Source organism: Chenopodium album, chromosome 14 (genome assembly GCF_948465745.1).
Source record: "Chenopodium album chromosome 14, dcCheAlbu1.1, whole genome shotgun sequence".
In the NCBI taxonomy this organism is placed as follows: Eukaryota; Viridiplantae; Streptophyta; class Magnoliopsida; order Caryophyllales; family Amaranthaceae; genus Chenopodium; species Chenopodium album.
The window spans coordinates 834,341-858,657 of NC_137847.1; the positions used below are offsets into that span (position 1 = coordinate 834,341).

Here is a 24,317-nt window from a genome sequence, read left to right on the forward strand (position 1 = left end):
TCGAAAACCTAGCAATGAAATAATCATGTCCTATATCAGTCAACATCAGTCCTCCCTTCAATTCCCATTTGCGCTTCAAACGTTTCATTAGAGACATGTAACCAATCTTGCTATTGAACATTTTGATAATCAAGGTGTGCTTCCATGGTTGTCTGAGTCTCTTCTTTTCCTCCTTAGTTAGGAGGATAATAGGGCATTTTGGATCGTCCACCATGTCATCAGGAGGTTCATCATCATCGGATATGTCATCATCCTCATCTATCATGCTAACAGCACCTTGAATACAGCCATGGCTATCAGTAGCAACCATGTCTCTGAAAGAAGTCATTGGCTTTTGACCTGGGGGAATTGGAAATCCTTCGTTGACTACTGGTACATTAATACCAGGGTTGGTCACATTATCATCATTGAAAATGAGATGTGTGATTTTGCGTTTCGGTTTTTTGGAAGAACGAGTGATGAGATCCTTCACTTGCGGGAAGGGTTCTTTGTTGAGAGCGTTTTCCATGAGAGAATTTGCTTATCAATAATTAGTTATATTAATAGTTATTTATGTGTATTGGCAAACGTGACTAAAGAAACGTGTCAACTAAAAAGAAATGGAGGAAGTATATGAAGTACATAACATACTTCTTGTGGGCTTGTGCCTTGTGGTATGAAATATGAAATCTTTGTTAAAAAAAAAAATTATTGAAATCTTTCAATTTTTCCTATTAGGTGAGAACTTAAGGTGTTGTTCATATTTACTGAATTGAACTGAACCAAACTGAACTGATTGGAGCTAAACTGAACTAATAGGGAAATTGGACTCAAATTCATTCACTTTATAATTAAAATACAATCTAATATAATTTAATGAGTTCAAATAGATTATCATGTGCATATGAATTTTATATACTTCCTCCGTTCTTTTATTATTATACCACTTGTCTTTTTAGGAAGTTTTACAAATATTACACCATTTCCTCTTTAAGAAAAAAATTATTTGTGTTCAAACTACAAATACCCAACATAGTCTTGCTTTTTCACACTTACTTTTTAATTTATCAATACGTCACATGGGCAAAATTTTGTATTTTTACCTTTCTCTCTTACATTTTTCCACTACCAAAATATTTGTATCCAACCCCTATGGTGCAATAATAAAAAAACGGAGAAAGTATATATATATTATATATATGTGTGTGTATTTTTGAGAGGAAAAATGTGCATATGAATATATGATGCATCCTTAATTTACTTTTTTGCCAAAAGATTAATACAACAGTATGCATTTCGAGATCATTATTAAGGCATATATAACACTAATATACTCAATATCATATACTACTTGTACGTATTATTAAAGATGGAAATGTGTCGGGTTAAATAGGAGACCTGCCCATCCCCACCCTAGTGAGGCAGGGATGGAGGGAGGTTTGGCGGGCGATGGGGGTGGAGATGGGGTATATATAAAATGTGTACCCGCCGTGGATGATGGGGTGGGTATGGATTTTATAGTAGACCCACCCTATATCCGCCCCGCCCTATACTCGCCTTATACCTGCCCCATAATCCTTTTAGAATAGTTTTAGAATTTTTGAAACTTGATACCCCCCGGGCTTAATCCGCCCAAACAAGTAAGAGTACCAAATTTTTTAACATAATTTGATATAATTATCATTAATGAGATACAATAAAACATCATGACTAGGGGTGTACATAAACAGGACCGGACCTGAAAACCGACCGGAATCGAACCTGTTGGGACCGGACCGGACCTGACCTGGAGATTCAGGTCCCGATCCGGATCAGGTCTAACTAAAACTGGGGTTTTCAGGTTTGGACCCGAAACCCGGTAAAAACATGTATTTAAAAAAAAAATCAAAAACCAAAACAAGAAATCAGTTTTCATTTCTAAACCCTAACTCCCTCACTCTCTCAGCCGCCACCAGCCCACCCTCACGCAGTCACGCTGCACGCTCTCACTCACCCCCTCAAGCGACCACCAGTCACCGGCCAGGCGTCCACCGACCACCAGCGCGAGAACCCCCCTACCCCTGCACGCTGTGACGCTGCATCAGCCACTGACGCGAGCGACAACCTTGCTCGGTTTTCCTAATGAAAATGTAAATCGAATTATGTTTGGGTATTTTTGTATTCGAAATAATGAATTAAGGGTGAGAATTTATATGTTAATTCATGTTTCAATTGCTTATAATGGTTGTCTGATGTTTGCATGTTGAATTTCTGTTATTTAGTTCATCTCTTTAGAAATCATGCTTTTATTTTTTTTTTTGGTTTTTGGAGTTTAATTAACTGTTTTCCAATTTTTTTTTTTTTTTTTGTTCATTTCTTTTGAATTCATGTTGAATTCATGCTTATGTAATTGCAACAGGTTATTTATTTATTTTTTTTCAAAAAAAAAAAATTCACAAAGTAGGTCTGTTCAGGTGCAAACCCGGACTGGACCTAATTGATCAGGTCTGACCCGGAACCGGACCTGTTGAATCAGGTCCGGTCTCCGGTCCTCAAAATCCACTGATTCAGGTCCCGGTCCTAACAGGTCCGTTCCGATTTTGGACTGATGTACAACCCTAATCATGAAAGTGGGTTTGGGGCGGTTTTAGGGCTGGTATGGATATCTTGTACTCGACGGACGCGGTTATGAATGTGGATTTTGTACCCGCCACGGGTGGTGGAGCAGGAATGAGTATAAGATTTTTAGACGAATTTGGGTATAAAAGTACCATCATCCGCATTTGGCCCACCCATTGTCATCCCTTCGTATATATACGAAGTACGACATAAACTAAATCTACAGATAATTTGTTTCTAAATTTTGAAATGCCTTTCCCTCTATTTTTTTCCGAAAATATGTTATGCATCATGCGGTTAAGCAAACTACTAAAAGATAACGTGACACTTGTCAATGGTGCGGAATTTTTTTTATTATGAACTTAATTGGAACCTAATATGGTTGCTTAAGTGAACACATTTATAATATGGAGGCAAAGGTCCAAAGTGTGGAGACTTGAATATTACGGCTCAATTCTCATTAATTTCATATAATGAAGCTAATAGAAGGTAATCATACTACAAATCAGTAATCAATGTTGGCAATTTTTGTAGTTGGTCCTAAAACTATTCCTTCACCCAAATTCTCAATTGTTTAATATTTTTTTAGGGATTTTTTTTTTTCCTTCATGTGAATGAATTAACTAAGAGCCTGTTCTGATTGACTGAACTGAACTGAATATTTTATGAGAGAAGGAAATTAAGAACTGAACTGAACTGAACTTATTGGAGCTGAACTGAACTAAAAACAATATGAAGAGAACAGACTGTAATTTATTGAATGGAAAGAATTGCTTTAAATCGCATTCTTTATAAAAAAAAGATAAAAAATAAATTGGACATAACTTTAAAGGAATGCGCAACTACTTCCTGTCATTATTGAGTCTAGAAAATTTTATAAGAATGCCATTTTGGACATTGGAGGGGCGAGGGGCCAAAACTCGAACCGTACCTTCAAGCTACTAAGTTAGTACTTACTCCTCTGAAGATCAACTCATTGTGGTTTAATTCATAGTAAATTCACGCCTTTTTTTTTAGTCATGGAAAACACTTTACATTACTCAATTTGCGCTTTATCACGAGTTTTACCAATTTGACAATGTCATTTTCGGCATAATAAATATGTTTCATTCTTACAACCATATACAGTGCAATTAATCTCTCACCTTCTATCCCAATTTACATATATTACTTTCTATGAAAAGAAATAAAACACCCATAATTCCAAAATTGTGTTTTTTTTATGTGTTTCTTTACCAATTATACATAATTATGTCTCCGCGTTTGTGAGTGTACACTTAAGTCAAGTTTGTGAAGAGGAGTTAGATAGATAGACCAAGAAGAGAATGCACTTGTATCTATTACTTCGTGCGAGCATCTTTTAAGGTAATGGTCCGTTGTCCACAATACATAGCATTCCCTATAGCACCCATTTATTTTTTTCATCAGTCATTCATGTGGTTAAACTTAAAACTTAAAGATATTATGGTCAAATGTGTACATTAATTAACACAAACACATGAATAGAAATATGTATAAAGAACATATGATACGGAGTATAGAGATATTGTTGATGTGGCGTTTTCATCTATAACCCATTTTCAAAATATTAAATTCTAGATCAAATTGTTTCATCTTATCCATATCGTAAAGAAAAGTAAACATAAACATAAACATGCTATTTTTAAAGAGAAAATCACTTGTGAAAATATTCCGAAAAAGTTACCATCCTTACGATAAAAATTATTGTATATCCTGTAAAATTTGTCAAATGTAGAAAACATTGTTGTAAAACTTACTTTCGTTACATAATTTATGATGTGTTTTCTTGACAGGACAAACATGTATTTGGATCATGCCCAACTAAAGATGATGTAGGATAATTACCAAGCAACTTACCAAATTAAGTTTTTCACGTCAATCTTAAAAATGAAAAAAATAAAAAAATAAAAAAAAATAATGCATGTTGATTTGGAAAAGGATGACAAAAGCCAACGGTGGAGAGGATAAAGATTTACAATACAGGGTTTTGTGACGTGTAAAATATTTAAAAATGGATGGCGCCAAAAGTATGGGCTAAATTTGGGTGAGAAATTGGCTAACTATATTACATAAGCATCCCTAAATATTACATACCATAAGAAAAAAATATATTGGGCATTATACAAGCAGCCCTAATTAAATAATTGCACTTTGATTGATTTATCAATTATTACATCTTATCCAAAAAGTATAAAATTCGTTCAATCTAATTCAATAAGTATGTAATTTTCAAATTATACTATATGGTGTTTTATTCATGCATCTAACTAGTTAATGCTTGAGCCATGCTCGGATTTTTCAATGTACATAGTTATCGGATTATTTTCATGCATAATATGGTAAATACATTTTGTATGTTGATTTACTTAGTTCTTTTTTTTAATTCGGTCAAATTGAACATAGGATTATGTATATTAAAATTGAAATTTTCTAGCTTATCTTTTACTCTAATAAAATTAATTTTTAGTTATTGATTGCTTTTAAATTTCAAGCTTTATAACTAACTTGAAATTATTTATTTTTAATGAAAAATAATTAAAAAAAAAAACAATGTTTTTGGCGGGAAAATTTTTTATGTGGCGTTGACATGTGTAATCTAAGAATATTCCCGGGGATTACTTTAGTATAATATATATAGATAAATAGATCTTTACGGAAAAGTATTGTGTAAAACGGACTCACGTGAGTCCCAAAAAAAAATGTCAGATAATAGTGGTCAGATATTAAATTATTGATATCAGATATTAGATTATAAGTGTCAGAAATTAGATAATAATGGTCAGATATTAGTTTTTTTTTTTTGTTTGACAACAGGTTATATTGGTCAGGTATTAAATTTCTTTTGTTTGGTAATAGGTTATATTGGTCAGGTACTAGACTTCTCTTGTTTGATAATATGTTAGTATGGTAAGGTATTATATTTATTTTGTTTGATATAGATTAAATTGGTCAGGTATTAGATTCTTTTTGTTTGATAATAGGCAATATTGAAATTCAATGAATTCCAAAAATTAAACAAGTATGAAGCCAGAATATCACAAATTCGAAATAACACCACAAAACCAAGAACTGCAATGCAATCAAACAACACATAATCAAACACAATTCTTCACATGAATCATGAAATGGGCAAGAAACAATATACCAATTCCTTAGCTCGTTTAGCTTTGCAACGAATAGAGCAAAAGAGAAAGACAGTAATAGCCCCAGTAAGAAGAACACTGGTAGGGACTTGAAGAGGGGTGGGATCGTCATTTGTAGCCAAAATTGACGGAGTATCCGGCGAAAGATCGATGGGTCCTTCTTCCACAACAGCGAAGAGCGGCCGTGGTTGAGAACTGGGGTGAAGATTGGAGGAGAAATAGTGGATTAAAGTGGGTTTGTGGAGGAATGTGGGGGGGAGGGTCATCGGCCACCGACAGGGGATTAAGCAGTGGCAGTGGATGGGGGATGAATGTGCGCATTATAAATCGGACTCATGTGAGTCTGTTCTACACAAAACCTTCTCAATTTTTACTTATTTAAACTAATTTTTTACAACTAAACTCATTGACTTTACCTAAACTCATTATACCTTACTAAAACCTATTTTATTTGTATTTACCATAACTTATTTTTCCTAAAATGCACTTATCTAATTTTTTTTTTTTTTTGAAACAAACACTTATCTAAATTTAACTGAACTTAATGTGCTCTATTCGCTTGATGTTCACTAATCTTATATTATCTGAACTTATTAAACCTTATTAAAACTTATTTTAGTTGTAATTTGAACTTATCCGTACTTATTTTTCCAAAATTGAACTTATATGAACTAATTACACCTAAAATAAATAAGTGAAAATAAGATGAATAAGACCCTTAAATTTAAACTTATCTTAACTTATTACAATAAAAATAAGTGAAAATAATATGAATAATCAAAGATTGTTGACATTCTTGACTTTTAAAACTATAGATAGATATTATCCTTGTGACAAGAAACAAGAGTAACGTATACTACCCTCGTCAAAAAAAAAAAAAAAAGAGTAACGTATACTACCATAGAGTCATCCAGATTATACAAATACCTTCAAATTGCATAAATTTTTTTACACATCAGTCATTGGAATCATTATTAATTCGTTGGAATCACTTTTTGTACATGGATTTTTTTATTTTTTTTTTTTGACACAGTGGATAAAATTGTTAGCATGGCAATAATCTACTCCGTATATAAGTGTTGTTTTTTTTTTTTTTTTTTTTTTTTTTTTTTTTTTTTTTTTTTTAACAAGTATATAAGTGTTTTAAAAGTGGAAAAAAAAAAAAAACGTAAAAACAGGCAGATAAGGTTAGAATATTCTTCTTATCTTACTTACACTAATTCAGTGGCATAGAATTTGTTCTAGAACAGAATTTAAATGGGGCGAATTTTATTCTTCGATGCTTTTTTTTTTCGTTATTTATTTTTATTTTTAGAAAAAATTACTTCCTCTGTTTTTTTATACTTGCAACACACTTTTTATCACGCTTATCGATGAGGTGATTAAACTAGGTAAATGAATGAATTAAGCTATGAAATTTAAACCGTACCAACCTATCCCTTTCTTCTTATAGGTGTTAAAATTTTGTAAATTAATTTATCTGTTTAGTTAGTCTAATATCTTCCTTAACATGCGTGCCAAAAGGGTGTGTTGCAACTAAATAAAAATGGAGGAAGTATAATTTTAACTGTTGTTGTTATAATGATTATTTTTATTATTTATTTTCTCTCTTTGGCTTTTACCTTCAAACCTTTTTACTCTTATTATGAAAGCATGACAAATAGTGTGGTGACATAAGTTTTATAATCAACCAAACATATCCTTGAAAGGTCCACCAAAATATCTCTATTTTTTTTTTTTTCTTTAGAAGATACAATATTTGATTTTCATTTGATGTTACTCCATAACAAACTACTTAATATACCGATTTTTCACTTATAAGTAATAAGAAATCTATCAATCACACAAATCAAAATCAAAAGATAGATGAGATTTGAGAAAACTTCATTCAAGCTGCATGTACAAGTAGAAATAATTTTGCAATAATTTTTTGTTTTTTTGTCTATTTCTGACGAACCTTGCAAAAGAACCTTAGATTTTCACGTGACAATATATACTTTGAATTTTTTCAGATATAATTAGTATTATAGATGCCAACAAACTAAAAAGAGTTGATAAAGTCTAAATCCAGAAGTACATATGAGTGCCGGGATTAAAACTTGATTATTACGCGGTAAGAATAATATGAACTAATTAATAACGCAAGTGATAATTATGTAGCTAGTGTATATATTTAGAAGGTGGTATATGTATATGAATCCATAAAATTTATTAGTTAACCTATCATTTTCAAGTTTCATTCATGCGTAGTACAGTACCGTATTTGATATCCAAGTCCATGTGTATTACGGTATATAATTGCCCTATTAATTTAATTAGCACTTGACCCAAAAAATAAAAAATAATATATTATATATTTATATACAACTATACAAGTTATGACTTGCATAACACGTATGAGTTGGTCATATATTCAAGTGCTAATTAATTTCTATAGTCATTAATGGGGTTAACACGGAAGGTTATAATACATAATAATAATGTTTGCCGTAAAGATGTGATTAGTACAACTACTAAACAAAGACATGTAAAATGAGGTATGATTAATTTATAGAGGATATATATTTCGTCAATCGATATTTTGGATCAACATGTTATATGCTAATATAATATTTCAATTCTATTGACTTTAATCAACGAGCTAAGATAATTGCCTCCCTCAAAAGTCATGAGCTGAATTATTAATTCAATAACTTCTTGCTCTAAGCTTTCTTACAATATGTACGTATTTAAATAATTTAAAGTAATAAAAAGGTTTAATATGGTTTTAAAAATAACTAAAGCTGATAATATTAGTATAAAGTATGGAATATATTCTATATTAATTAAATCTTTTTAGCTTGACATGCTTAATTAATTCATATGCATATTAGCACATAGAATTGAAAAGTTGCATAAAACTATTATACTAGGGAAGCCTACGCGCGCGATGCTAGCTATCGTAGGGGAGTTATAAATTCGAACCTCAAAGTTTACGTACTTTGAGTTGCTGTTGAATTATACTTGTCTTAGGTCGATCAATAAGAGATTATATCTTAATTTATTTAATTGTAGAAACATGTTTTGTGTTATGATTATTTATTTTGAAAATGATCCTATATATTATAACTCGCCAATGTACGTATTACTATATAAAAAGGCAATCAAAGCTATTGCATCATTCTATAACTACAATAGGAGTGTTATGGAGAGGACAAAACCCTCGTTGAACACCCTGGCACAAAGGCTATGTGAATTAGTATATTTCCCTGCAATTAGATAGTCTTTGGACCATATAATGGAGGAGATAGCATTTATGAGCTATGAGTATTTAACTGATGATGTATGAGTACATCTTAACTCTTTCCTATAATCATAAACTATAAGCTTTTCTTAGGATAAAAATCGAGACAATGACACAGTAACTAAAGCGAAATACATCTTCAAATAGCCTCTTAATCAAAAGCATAAAACTATAGTACCTCATACGTGAGACATAACTGCTACATTCCGTAGAAGACTCATCAAAAGAGTTGCTTTGTTTGACTCCCCTATAAACACAACTAAAAGAGATTACATCAAAAGTATTACTCTTTTTTTTTATTATTATTTTTTTTTATTTTTCTTTTATCATTTTAATGGTACCAAGCAATTACACTCCACCACTACGAAGGTACCATTATTGCATTCATCCGTCAACTCTACCAATCTTGAGCTGTCCCCAACTCTAACCGGATACGGGCGTCTCCGAATAGCATGCTTATTCACCTCTTTGTATAACATAAACAAATAGATTGCACAAACTTTACATTTCCTTTAGTATAAAAAAACAACCAGCAGGGTCATCATCCTTATAGAATTATCGCGGTGGTGGGTGGTGACCGGCAATACCAGAATGGAAACTGACATGTTAGCAGTAATTTCCAACAATCAGAAAAGGAATTCATGAGAAAAGAGGAAATTGAGAAATGAGGAGTTTTGGCCAAAGAAATAGAGGACAAAAATACGAAAGGTTAAATACTTAAATGCATCAAAATTAATTTTAATTGGGGGTAAATATGTCAATTAACTTTTTTAAGGGTATAATAGTCTTTACACTATTCATAAGAGTATTCTCACACTTTTTGTAAGGTAGTAGGTAGGGATATCAAGTTTTACTAATTGATTGTTTTTTCTGTCTTTCTTTCTTTCTTTCTTTCTTTCTTTTTTTTTTTTTTTTTTTTTTTTTTTTTTTTTTTTTGAATTATAATGAAATAGATGGTAGTATTTATTGATTCATATAATCTTGTTACCCTTCTTTGGGGGGGGGGGGGGGGGATGGGCAAGGTAACATGGCTTACCTTTGGCTCATCCATAAGCTTAAACAACTTGGCTTAACCTTTCAGTATAGTAGTATACATAAGGCGGATCATCAGCGCGTTTATCGAGCTCATCAAATTGCCAGAGAAGCGGGGGTTAATTTTATTTGCTTTAGTATTAGCATGTACTCTGTTTGTATCCTTTGTTAAAAAAAAAAAAAAAAAAAAAAAAAAAAAAAAAAAAAAATGTGTTATTGTAATGATGGATGGGGTGAGGATGGTTGAGTGTGGATCTTAGATCTTATGATTTTGGATGTACTTACCAATAATTATATGATGAAGACAATTTTGAACTTTATAAATTATAAAATATGAACCTATTGTTAATTGTTAGCTAGAAAAATAAAAACAAGTTGATTAAACTTATTGTTAATTGTGTGCGTGCTAACTCAGGTAATGAATTATGCTTGTACGAAGTATAATTTAATAGCTGTACTATCTAAGCCCAGACCTTTGGACGATGGGAAGGATAACGGTAAGGCCATATGGAATTTCAATCCACAAGTTTCGTTATTGGACTTGAATCTCATAATCGATTTCAAGGTTACGACGAACACGCTCTTAAATTATGATAATTTAGATAAATTTTTGGTCAGATTAAGGTAAATCAAAGTAGTACATTAACATATATGAGCAGTAATTAAAAGTATTCTTTGGATATATAATTATTTTGTTCCATAATTATATCCACTTGGATTTGATATACTCCATAGTATATAAATTACTACAAACATAAATTACTTGTATAATAAAGTGCGTGCATTTTTAAACGCGTATTGATGAAAATTGATAATTCTAAAAATTTACAAAATGATTCTAAAAAAAGTGTTGTGGTTTTTCCTTTTTTTTTTTTTAAAAAAAAAATAAATTTTAAAAAAGAATCATTTAGGTTATATGTTTTATTGGACAATTTTCAAAATGGCTACAATGAAATTGTGGTCATTGTAACTGAGTGAATCTTAGCCCTCTAGTTTATAAAATTCATCCTATTCATCCATTTAGTTGACTTAAAACATAAAAGAGTCAGTCTTTCAGACTCAAAATTCATTTCATATACTTCCTCCGCCACGCATTATGTGCAACAAACCTTGCTGCACGTTTCCCAAGATAAAATTTGTTAATGTTGATTAACTAAATGAAAGGTGCGTTAGGAGAGAGAGTTAATGGCCACCACTACACCACCTTCCAGCAACATCCACCACCACCCCACTCGCCGTTACCACGTAACCACCACCACCCCACTCGTCGTTACCACGTAACCACCACCACCTTACCTAGGCCTACCCCGTAACCACCACCACCACCATCATGATCCGAAACCCCACCAGCCAAATCGCGGAACCCCATCACCTGAGCGAAATTGCGACAACATGAAACCTCACTAGCCAATTAATCGCGAAAACCCACCACCTGAGCGACGCAACATCGCGAACCCCACCATCCAGAAACCCCACCGACGCAACCAAGATCTGAAACCACCGCAACCAATCTCACCCAGTTCGCAACCACCACAAACCACCCTTTACACACTCTCTCACCACCGCAAACCCTAATCAATTTTCAGGATTTCAATTTCCAGAAGGATCGGCGACAATATCATGGAGGAGGAGGCCGGTGACTCGATCGGCGGTGGATCTCGGCGCAACAGGGGTAGGTTTGGGCGACAAAGGCGACTTGGGGGGGGGGGGGTTTCACGGAGACATCAATGGAGGAGTGGTGCTCAGGGGGATTCGGGGTTGGGACTGGGTGGGTGGGTGGGCGGGCGATTTCGGCTGGTGTGGATCGAACCGTCGCTGTGAGAGAAGTGCGAGAAAAATGGTGGTGGCGGTGGCAGTGGCAGTGGCGGCTACGAGGCAGGTGAGAGAAAAGTTGGTGATAATGGTGGTGGAGGTGGTTGTGAAGGAGGAGAGAGATTGGGATGGGTTTAGATGATTGATTAATTAATTTTGGTTAATATGTTAATAACATATAATCTTAATCATTTAATATGTGTTAGTAAAGTTAACTAAGGGTACATTGGTCATTTTAAGTAAAAAAAATTACTAAAAGGGGAAAGTTTTAGTTTGTTGCAGATAATGTGTAACATCCATTTTTAGAAAATGTTGCACATAATGCGTGGCGGAGGAAGTAGATCATTTAATCAAAATTTAAATACATCGTATCCAAAACTAAATACAATTAATAAAAACTACTGAAAAAGATTTCAACTTTTTTAATAATGGAAAATCTGGTCTGATGGTTAAACCTTTGGTTTTTATCTAATTGGCTGATTTTTATCTTGTTGGAGGATTTTTAATTTTTTTTACCTTTGATGTCAAATAATTGGTTTCTTGAAATTAGAGACAAATCTCACCTTTTTATTTTTTTATTTTTTTTTATCTTCATCTTCTTCGCCCTTTTTTTCTGGTTTTGTTTTACATGGAGGATGATTCAATTCTTTCTTTAATAGAATTAATGGAAAAATTATGGACCTTGTAATACGGTAGAGACTAGAGTACTACGGAGTAGATTTATTATTGATAAACTAAAATCAAATGTTGGTTTTTAATGGATATTGAAGAATCCTTTGAACTTAGAAATTGCAGGTATAGGTATCAATGGCAAATTTTAGTTATTTGTTTTAGAAACCGGTCGAAAACTGTTTATTTTAAATCAAAATCAAAATTTTTTTAATTTGTTATTAAATATTTAAGTCAAGTGAATGGATGAACGAGATTGGTCATTAAAAATAAAGGGTTAAGATTAAAACTAATTACAATAGCTATAATTTTATTGTAGCCATTGAATAGTTATCCATGTTTTATTTATTCATTTATTTATTTTTTAAATTTTTTTTTTTTTTTAAAAAAAATGATTAGGTTATAAGTTAAACACACATTTCACTATTAAATATTTGCTAAATTAATTTTGTTTTTAGGCATGAGTACGTATTAAGACAATTAGGTACATGGGGCAAATTTTGCATTACTATGGCATGGACACAATAAATGATTTGGACATTGAATTAGTTCAATGATTAAAAAAAAAAAAAAAAAAAACTGGACCATGAAAATAATGGTTGATAAAAAAATCTTTTAAAAAATAGAAAAAAATATCTAAAAAATGCATGCAGAATAAGGTGAAAAGGCCCACGTAAACTTTGAATGGTGTGCAATTGGATGATTGAATAATGAAGATAATAGTCGTTTTCTTTATTGGTTTATCACTTTCAATTCCTTACTATTATTGCTCGGTTCTCAAAGGGGACATTTAAATTCCTAGCTTAAAATGCTCTTACACCCATAGAAGATTCTTATGTTAGTTTCTACTACATTATTGTCATTTAAAAAAAGATTTTTTTTTTTCAAAAAATTAATAGATTCATAATTAAATTAGTGAATGAGTTAAAAGTGATTGATTATAAGAGTTTCTATAATCTCATGAGTTTTTATGAGAGAAAAAAAATATATCATGAGTTTAGAAAATGCTTCATACATATACATATACATTTACAAAAGATCAGACTTGCTCATCGAGTTTTTTTGAAACCGCTACTCATACACATACATTTACAAAACATTTTACAAAATCATTGAAAATTTCGAATGCAAGCAAAAAAGCACAAAATAATTTAACCAAATGTATGCGTCCCTAAAATAATATTAGATAAATAATATAGTTTTATAATATACATGCATACATAAGGCGAATATGTGGTTAAGCAGCTTAGAATCAACTTAAATTTGTAAATACATCGTAGATTTGAGTCTCATCTTGTACTCATATAAGACTAGCTAATTAAAAAAACTGATCGAAAGAGGAATGATTGAGTGTTTGAGTCAAAAATACTTTTAAACTTGTCTTATATAAAATCACGTTTTGCCTAAATTAAGTGAAATTATATTCGTTGAGAATAACACGTCTAAATCTTACCCTCGAATCTTAAAATAAGCATTTGGAATGTCATCTTGTTTCTTCTTAGGACTTAAGACCTACTCAGCCACTCTAACTGTTTAACTAAATTAAACAAGGACCCACTAAACTTTTTAAGAAAAAAAGAATATGTTAACATGAGTAATATGCACTTTTCTCATTCGTCTTTATTCCCTATCGTTTTATCTACTAAATACCAATGAAGTAGAAGTGTGAACTTAATTAAACTCTTATACAGCTTTTTTCTCACTTATTCTCAATTGAATTTGCGATTGTCAATTCACACTTTAGTCTAACCAATTACCCTTCAACAACACTAATTAACTAGCACTAATTTTAATTGTGTATACATGTAGTCTTAATTTTCATTGCTCGGTTGTCCAAATTGTTGAAGCAAATAATAAAACATTAATATTGCCTATCTATCAAATAATATGGATACGTAATATATAGATTTTCGTCTAAAATAAGAAGTAACATGTTTTTAACATAAAATACTCCTTAATTATATGCTTCAAAAGGCATTTTTGTTTTATTTTTTTTACACAATTTCATAGAAATATTTGGATTATAGAACCAAACTTTAAACAACATTAAGTATTTCCAAATTATTTTGACATGATTCTATAAAAATGTTAATCGATCTTAAATGGATGCAATTATATTATTTTCCTTCAACTCGGTCTCATTTTATGTTACTTCGTAATTATTTAGTTGTGAATAACACAGTCTCATACTTTAACCTTTATAAGTTCATCGCATTCAAGATCATAAAGCTAGAAATCAACGCCACTATATTGAGAATGGCAAGAAGCAAGTCAAGTATGAGACTAATCTGTAATTCGTCGATCTATTCGTCTATGAGATGAGATATAGATCCTATTAAACAATTTCTAGACACCAGCCAAATAAATAAATAAATAATTTCAAATAATAATTAAAAACCTTGGATCCTCTTGCTGATCAGATTTGATATCAACTATCAAGATCACTTGCCCAAATTGTAGATGCATGGGATAGCTAATTTCTCACCTAGTTTACTCACCAATAAGGTCCACTTTTAAATCCTTGTCTAACACATGCCCTAAAATTAATCAATTGTTTCACCAAAATAACAATAACAATAACAATAATAATAATAATAATAATAATAACACAAAGTTTATATATGTGACTGGCCACACGTGTGGTCGGGATTACTTGGTCAAGGATTACTTGGTCGGTCAGAAATTACCAATCGATTAGGGGTTAATTGGTCGTTTGTAATTAATTAATTAAAAAAAGAAAAACAGTTGTCCCAATAAAACTGAATTTAGTTGTGGGGTACTTGTATTTTAGCTAATTAAATATATGTCCCTACGTAAGCCAGGTTGGATTGTTTGGCAAAATAGATCAATCACAAATTATACAATTAAATTTGCAAAATCTGGCCAAATTTCATTTCCACTCAATTTGGGTTATTAGCCTTAGGCCATCACCCTTCTACTTTTCCCTTTCATAAACAACCTGTCGTTATTTTGGCTTCTTACTTACTCCTATGATGCTTTTTCTCTCATCATTTTAATGTTTTTGTCCTTGTGTTGTGTTTGTACAATATTTATTATGGTACCAATGAGTTTGCACCTTAATTGATTTAGGAAAGGAGTGGAAATCACTACTCCTCTTATCATTTCTCACATCTTATAATAGGTAGTGTTCGATCCTTGTTATCTTCTTTTAGGAACGAGGTTTTCTTTCCTCTTACGGCCTTATCATCTTCAATTTCTGGATACGGTCTTAATAAGTCATTGGTCAATAATATCACAAGTCATTGTACTCTTATTAATAAATTAAATTTAGTCGTTAAAGACAATAATAGACCCAAATATATTGTTAAGTGGATTCAAATATTATTAAGTGCGGTGGGTTCTTTTTTTAATTGTTAAAATGTTGGAGCATAAGTTTACCAAAAAAAAAAAAAAAACTTTATGTTAGTGGGCTCAATTGAACCCACTTGTTTCAATGTGGCTCCGGTTGTGCCCCTACTTGAAGGATCCGTTAATCTTAGTGAAATGTTGTAATTTTTTTTTTTTTTTTTTTTTTTTTTTTTTTTTTTTTTTTTCAGTAAGAAGAATGACTCTGACCGAACCTCAACCCTCACGGTTTTTTTGGTATGGTATTTGCGGGTCAGACACTTTTGAGAGTGAGGGAGAAAGGGTAAGGGATCTTTACCCTCAAAAGTGTCTCTAATGGGGATTAAACCCCCAATGTTAAGGTTGGAAGGTACAATCTTTCCTACTAGACCAAGCTTAGCTTGGTTAGTGAAATGTTGTAATAGGATGATTAATCTATTGATCCTTTTTTGGTTTGTTATATACAAATTCCACATTTCAACTTACCTTAATTAAATTTAAATATACGTTAAAATCCATTGCCTAGCTTCCTTGTGAATCTTGCCCATTATTAGCACATGTGAGAATAATCCAGTGATAGAGTTATTATTAATCATGAATCTTACTCATTTGTATATTGTAAGAGGAAAACGATGAGACATGGTCAGGTATTATAATATGAGTATAATTCTTGTATTATCTTATGGTTGAATCACAAAAAAAAGATTTCCTTATGTGAATGATCTACATGGTTTGTAACATAGTAGCCAGTAGGGCACTGTCCATGTTATATTTTGCATTAAACAATGACAACGTAACCAGGGGGATAAAAATGGAATTTGCTCTAGTTACTGGATTTTTTTATTTATTTATTTATTTTTTTTAGAAAAAGCAATTTTCATTGTAGAACGGAAAAGGTTAACTCTAAATAAAAAATTTCTCAAGCCAATAAGGCTAACTATGCCTAGTTCCGTTCATAAAAACATATTCGTATCAGTCGTATGTATTAAACGGGTGACATAAGCGCAGAGGCGGAGGGGATCAATGGATCATCCATATCCCCCACCCCCTAGAACAAAAACTCTAGACAAGTTGGGATATCATCATATCAACTACGACTAGAAAATATGTTAAGTACATGTAATCATAGGCGGATCCGAGGGGGGGTCTACTCAGGCCAATGGTGGATCTTGGCTGAAAATATTAGAGGGGCGTGAATATGAATTTTTTATCTCTTACACAAAACTAATCGCGATGTCCCAATATTTCAAAAGGAAAATAAGGTTATTTAAGTTTATTAACTAATTAATTACAATAATTTACCAGGGGTCGGGCCCCAAATGGCTCCGGTGGAAGGTCCCCCTCTAACCCGGGCTTTGGCCCCCCAATGCCCAGATTTTGATATTATATAAATAAAACAAATATTCAAGTTTTATAATAGACATAGTTGGTTAGTTATTTGTTGCATAAATTTGAAAGGTCTTAATTCTCCTTGCTTGTATTTTTTCTTAAAATTTCTGGATCCGCCTTTGCATGTAATAAGACAAGGAGAGGAACCTATATCATTGGTGAAGAGTTAATCCACACAAGATTTAAGAGTGATCAACTTTATCTTTTTATTTATCTAGAAGATGAGTTTATCACTCATCATCAACTCTTTAAAGCAACACATTAATCAACTATCATTATCCGTAAATGACAAGCTAAGGCCCAATATTGGCTAACATCATTTCATATTTTTAAAAGGTAGTGTGGGCCAAAATATATACTCTGTAAATAAGATTTCATAGAATTATACTCGTAGTTCATGTGATTCATGAACTTCATACTTCGTAGTTCGTATAATACCATTGCTCAAAAATGTCAATTTTTTTTTTCCTAAAAAAACAACGGCTAAGTTTTAAAGACATTATTTATGATGTGATATAACATCAAGGTAAACTTATTTGTGATGTAATATTACTGATATAACATCAAGGTAAAGAATTTCTACCAAAAAAAAAAAAAAAAGTTAAAGAATTTCAAAAAGGGTAACATATGAATATATGATATTCCATAGAATATAATTTAACGTGAACAAGCTTTTATAGTTAAAAACTTCGAAATGTTAACATTAAAACATACAACAATTAACGTGTAATATGGTCACAAAATCACACTACAACAACAAACAAACAAACAAACAAACAAACAAAAAAAAAAAATTAAAATTAAAATTAACGTGTAATATGGTCACAAAATCTTAGACTAACACCGATTTAAGAAATACTTCGTATATTACAGTGTAATACTACTAGTACTTGGTCATTACTCATTACTTCATTAAGGTTGCGTATATCATGATCATAGAATAATCTAAAGTAGCAACACATATCAACTTTTATTTTTATTCTAGATTATAAGCCCGAAAAAATCAAAATAATAGTGCTTGTACATTGTGTTGACATGTCAAGCATTGATAGATAATGTCATAAGAAAAATAAACGAGAAAATTTTCTGTGATATTCCAAAGCTCTTTGTTGGCACAAAGAATTTGGAAAAAAGTTGTCCAGAAAATATACCAACTGAATACCTGGAAAGAAGCTGACAAAAGGCGAATACATTTTCCTTATCAGAAAATATTGAAGAAAAAAGCTATACAGAGTGTGCAACACAATGAGTTGTTTACTACACGAAATCTGTGGTTAATGAGATGTTGGTCAGTGACGAAGGCTATTGAAATTGTACGACTACTCGACAACTGCAGAAAGAGCATCATCTATATTAAGTGAAGCATGGATTAATATAAACTGTTGAAATCATCTATATTAAGTGAAGCATAGATTAATATAAACTGTTGAAATAAGTATAAGCCTGTAACCACGAAGATTTTCCTCAACTGCGCAAAACTGAAGAGCATGAAGCAACTGTAGATGTGCAAACGGTTCACTTGTTAACTAAGCTCAAAACAGGTACATATCTGATGTCCCACCAAATTGGCAATTAAATACTTGTATAATAGCCTAAATTAAGCACCTTTAGCAGCATTGGATTTACTAGCACTAGCAGCTGCCTCATCTGTTCCTTTGTCCATCTCACGTCCATTGACAAAAAGGCCAACTGACCTGAACCAGCGCATAAGATTCCGATGATCCTTTACATATAGCCATGCTTGAAGGAAAGGAAAAAGACTCATTTATGCCACGTTCCTCTATATAATTGTGAAAGGCATCTCTTGTTGCTTCATCAAGATTTCTGTTAATGAGAAGGACATCCAAGTTTATTAAGGCCCTTTTTGGTTGAAGGGATTTGGCTGGAAAAGAAAAGAAAGGAAAAGGTTTTAATATGTTCTCATGTTTGGTTGGATGAATGGAATGAAAATTTAAAAGAAAGGAAGGGAAGTGAAAGGAAAGCCTGTTTATAAATTTTCAGCTTTCCTTTCCTCCCAAAATTGGAGGAATTCGACTGGAAAGAGAAAATAAAAGCATATTTCTTTTCTCTTCCCTTCATTACATTTCATTAACCAAACATTGGAAATAAAATCTCTTTCTTTTCCCCTCCTTTCCTTTCTCTTCTTTTCCTTTACTAACAATGAACCAAACAAAGCCTAAATTTCAGGAAAACAAATCTGTTCACCTTCACCATTTCAAAATATTTGCTAATAAGACATTAAGACATGCTATAACCTTACATAGTCAAATAAACAAATCAATATCAAATGAAGCTGCGAAACATATACGCCTGGTCAAAATCCAAGGTAGACTCTTAACAACCCAAATATCTGTTATACAGAAATTATCTTCGATATTGTGTGCTTCATACCAATTTGAAACATACGAATCTCCTTAAAATCAGCTTATAGAAGAAAACAGTAATTCTCAATCAACAAAAAACTCAACTACTAACACATCTAGACCAGAATTCAAATTGATAAGAGAGTAAATCAAAATAAAAGTACAAAACTTATGAATCTGTGATCAACTGATCAATAATCCATTTATCCTAACCAAATTACCATTTCTCGAACAACTCCCAATCTGAAACTAACACCTATACAAACCCTCAAAAAAGAAATAATACTTTAATTAACTAAGATATAAACCAAAAAGCCCATGTCAATATCAAATGCAAACAAGTATGTGCATTTTGTGTCTTAAACAAGCATTGATGCTACACCAATACAGGATTTTGTCATGGGCATGGAACAAAACAGGACATCCATCAAGCATAAATAAAAAAGTACATGATCAAAAGGTGTCAAAATTAAACATTTACGGATAGAGTTGGGGGATCTATTAAACCAAATAAAAAGAACAAGAATCCAATATATCTATTTTAATTGTTCAAGCAAATAATATTCAACTATAAATAATCTGTAGAAATGCCTCAACTCTCCCCACAATTCCAAATTTCAAAAATAAGGTATTCAATCAATCAATCAATCAATCAATCAAAGCCTTAATCCCAAAAGTGGGGTCGGCTAACATGAACCAAATATGATTATTCCGTGTAGTCATCAACATAAATCTTTCTCCTCCATCCCTTACGATCCAAAACTTCATCCTCACGTAAATCCATGCACTTCATATCCTTCCTCACTCCTTCCAACCAAGTCATTTTTGGTCTCCCTCTTCCTCGTTTAATCCCTCCATGATCCCACTCTTCCACTCTTCGCACCGGTGCACCCACGGGTCTCCGTCTTACATGTCCAAACCAACGTAGACGATTTTCCCTTAAGGTATTCCTGACAACTAATTTTCCTTACCAAAAAATTCATCAAATAATCAAAATGATTGATAATTTGATAATCTTCCTCCAATTAATTAGTTAAAGATAAAATTTTAAAGCTGTATCAAATCATGAAAAAGAAAAAGGAAAAAAAAAAAATCAATAAGGAAAAATAATAATTAAACCAAAAAAATTTGCGCAAACACTCACAAGGGGTACGATACAAAAATCAATAAATGGGTTGTTCTCAGAAGCAGTCCCATAAAACTAGTTGGAAGTTACTGTGAAAATAATAAAAAAATATTGCCGTTTGAAAACTTTTCTTCTATTGCAAATTTCCCCCTTCCGTTTCATTAGTTCTCAAAATTGGTGTTCCCAGCATATCATTATTAGTTGTACTACCTAATATATCAACTTTGGGTAGATTACATATTGTCTGTAGGGGAATGAACAGAAGAAAATAGCAGAAGAGACATTGATAAGAACAGAGTGAGACCCTAGTATTGCTTGCCAATGTATGCCCTAATGCTGACTATATCAATGACTAATCATCGTGCTCTGCAGGTTGGCTTAGACTTGAAATCTATTGCTCTAAATAAACAAATATAAAGTTGATTAAGCTGAGCAGTATATCAGGTTGATGTTTGCCAAGGTGTGCCCTATTGCTGATTATATATATCTATGTCGTCAAACGTGCTCTAAATGCCACAACTACAACTCCATGGATAAACAATAGACATCTTTTTTTTGAATAGATAAACAATAGACATCTATTTGTGTATAAGGCTGGGTATGGAAATATAATTGTTTTTAAGGATCATAGAGGCATATAAGGTAAATATTTCAACTTTTTGATTCAAGATCAAGAATTAAACAATAATCCATCCAAAATTAGAGCAGGCAAATAGTAAATGACAGAACAATCAACAAGAACGATAACCTTTATTCAATGAGTGGCCAATGCAACCCTATCCTAAACAGAAACATTTTGTGGAGGGGAAAGATCTTGCATAGCAGATGAAAGGCAATACAGATGATTAATTAGAAGAATACACTGCTAGACAAGTTGACAGAGTAAGTCTAACCTTCAAATAGCCTTCTTGGTATCAAGTTACTTATAAAGTTATAATCTTTGCACCTCAGTTGATACATCATTGACATATAATCACTACATCCAACTACTAGTTTCACAATAATTATCATTCAAAGTTCATACCAAAGCCATTTTCATCAACAGCAGAAACCCTTCATATACTTGACGTTAAGGATTCTAACCTATATCATTGACCTGGGCTACTCCACTTCACTAGAGGCCAACCAATCAAGAAAGCATATACATCGATCCATCTCTACTTCCAAAATCAAGCAATCCACCATTCCACCCCACCTCAAATCACTTCAATAATCTATGTTTAGAAACCACACGAAATGGTCCTTTTCACCCCCCCCCCCCCCCCCCCCAAAACATCTTCAATTTTAGTTTCCTAAGCAAAAAAGAATCACCATTTACAATGTACCTTACCTATCATTCACACATCAAAACCCCCTACAATCTCATGGAACTAAATTGACAAGAACACAACCGGGCAAAAATGAGCAAAAAGTTCTTAGCACTTCAAAGTTACATACACCTTCAAAACCCCAATACAACCATATCAAAATATCAAATCATTGAATTAAACAAACATTATCAAGTAACCAACAAATACACAATATAATTTGATAATAAACAACAAGCAAAAAAACAATCAGCTAAAAGAGAGAGACAAGAAACGAACTCGAAAAGCGGGCCGGTGTATTTGTTAGGAATCATAAGGAACCCCTCCTCAGTAGTCTTAGGTCTAAGAGCAACAGAGTGAATCCCCACAGCATCCGGGTACATCCCACAAAGAAAATGCATAGAATCACTCATCCCAGGTTTCGAAACATCAACATGAACAAACAATTGATTAATCCCACCATCATCATCATCATTTTCATCTTCCTCTGTAACAAAATTAGCTAATCTCATTACAGAAATACTAATTTCCTCATTTTTGTAATTCCTTTTTAGCACTGGACCATTAGAATCCAATGCCCCCTTCATAATCGTGAAATCAGTAGGTGGGTTAACTTTCTGCAAAACAATCAATTGAATTATTGAATAAACAACAAAATTAGGGTTTAACAAAAATTAAGGATTTTTACCGGAGGTGGGGCCATCTTGGAGACTTCAAGGTAGTGGTCTTTGAGTGAGCGGAGTAAGACGGAGTTGACGGCGGAGGAGACGACGGAGGAATGTCGCCGGGAAATGGTGCGCCATGGTTGGTGAACGCCGGCGCCGGCGACGGCGGCAATTGCTTTTCTGAACATCTTTAGATATTGATGAACTCTGCTTAAGGTTGGCTCTTTTTGGGTTTGTGTTAATACACGACCTATGTAAAAAAAAATTGGTAGGGTTCGACAAGGCTCGATGAGGGATTTTTTTGCAAGTATTTTCGAGTCGAGTGGGCTAAGAGGAGTTAAGTGCGACTCCGTAATTTGGTTAAATTGGTTAAAATCTTGGTTTGTGAGAATGACTAAGAGATAAAGTGTTAGTGATTTGTACCGTGTACTTTATTTTGTAACTTGACTAGATAGTGCAGTTAGTGCTGTCAAATTTCAAACCGAAACCGTTTAACTGTCCGAAACCGACCGACCCAAATGAGAACCGAACCGATTAAAAACCGATTTTTTTGAAACCGAAAACCGACCCGAACCGTATTTTAGTGAACCCGAAACCGAATCGACCCGAGTAATGTTAAACCGTATAAGAACCGAACACGTTAACAAACCGAACCAAATATAAACCGAACTGAAAGAAAACCGAACCGAAAAAGAACCGAACCGTATCTAACCCGAAACCGATTCCAACCCGAAACCGTTTAAACTGGCAAAAAAATCGTTTACACCGGATCGTTAGCAAACTGCTACCCGTTTTGCACCGAACCATTTAAAAACCGAACTGATTGTAAACCGAACTGGTTATAAACCGAACCGTTTATGAACCAAACCGCTTCTAAATCGAACCGTTTACAAACTTTTTTATATAATTAAATGGGTTTTTTTTTTTTTTTTGACGGGAATATAATTAAATGGATTAAATATTAGAAATCTTAGAATATTTTTTTAAAAAATAGCAAGGCAAATCATTCATTAAGGTCTTAAGGATAATCAGTGTTCACAAACAAGAGCAAAACAAGCCTCAGGCCTTGCCTTAAACTATTAGCCACACTACTGCCTCTATACCGCCATCTCCTCCACCCACCCAACATTGGTATGAAATTCTAAGAGTAATAATCAATTAAAATTAAAATACAAAGTACAAAAAACTTATATTATTACAAACCCAGATTTACAAGTTCAAATAAGACAATTATCCCTACAAAAATTAATTATACTAAAAATTCTTACAAAAAATATAAACAAATCTAACAAAAATAAAATTAAACAAATAAACTTTTTACAAACAATTACAATGAAATCTGAGGTGAGAGGAGTAATTAATAGAACAAATAGATCTAAAATTGAAAACCAAATAACAAAATAATCTAAGTAATAAAAATAACTAACTGGTAAATTTTTCCTTGCTCTTGTTCCTCTAAAAAATGCTTCAATGGAAGATAACTGAAGAAGTAGTGCTAATTCAATGGTCGGAAGAACGGAGAACTCATAGATGCACCGTGAGGAGAAAGTCAAACACTTGCTAATTCAATGGTCGAAGAACGGAA

General features: G+C 32.5%; 1 pseudogene across 1 annotated transcript; it reads right to left on the bottom strand.

Annotated features, from left to right (window-relative positions):
• Window positions 1-18,664: 18,664 nt before the first annotated feature.
• Window positions 18,665-23,101, bottom strand: LOC145578458 (uncharacterized protein At2g39795, mitochondrial-like; annotated as a pseudogene). The gene is made up of 4 exons (XR_014098869.1): window positions 22,756-23,101; window positions 22,347-22,684; window positions 18,877-19,095; window positions 18,665-18,767 (listed from the first exon to the last, which is right to left on the bottom strand). The product of XR_014098869.1 is annotated as an uncharacterized protein At2g39795, mitochondrial-like (transcript).
• Window positions 23,102-24,317: the final 1,216 nt, after the last annotated feature.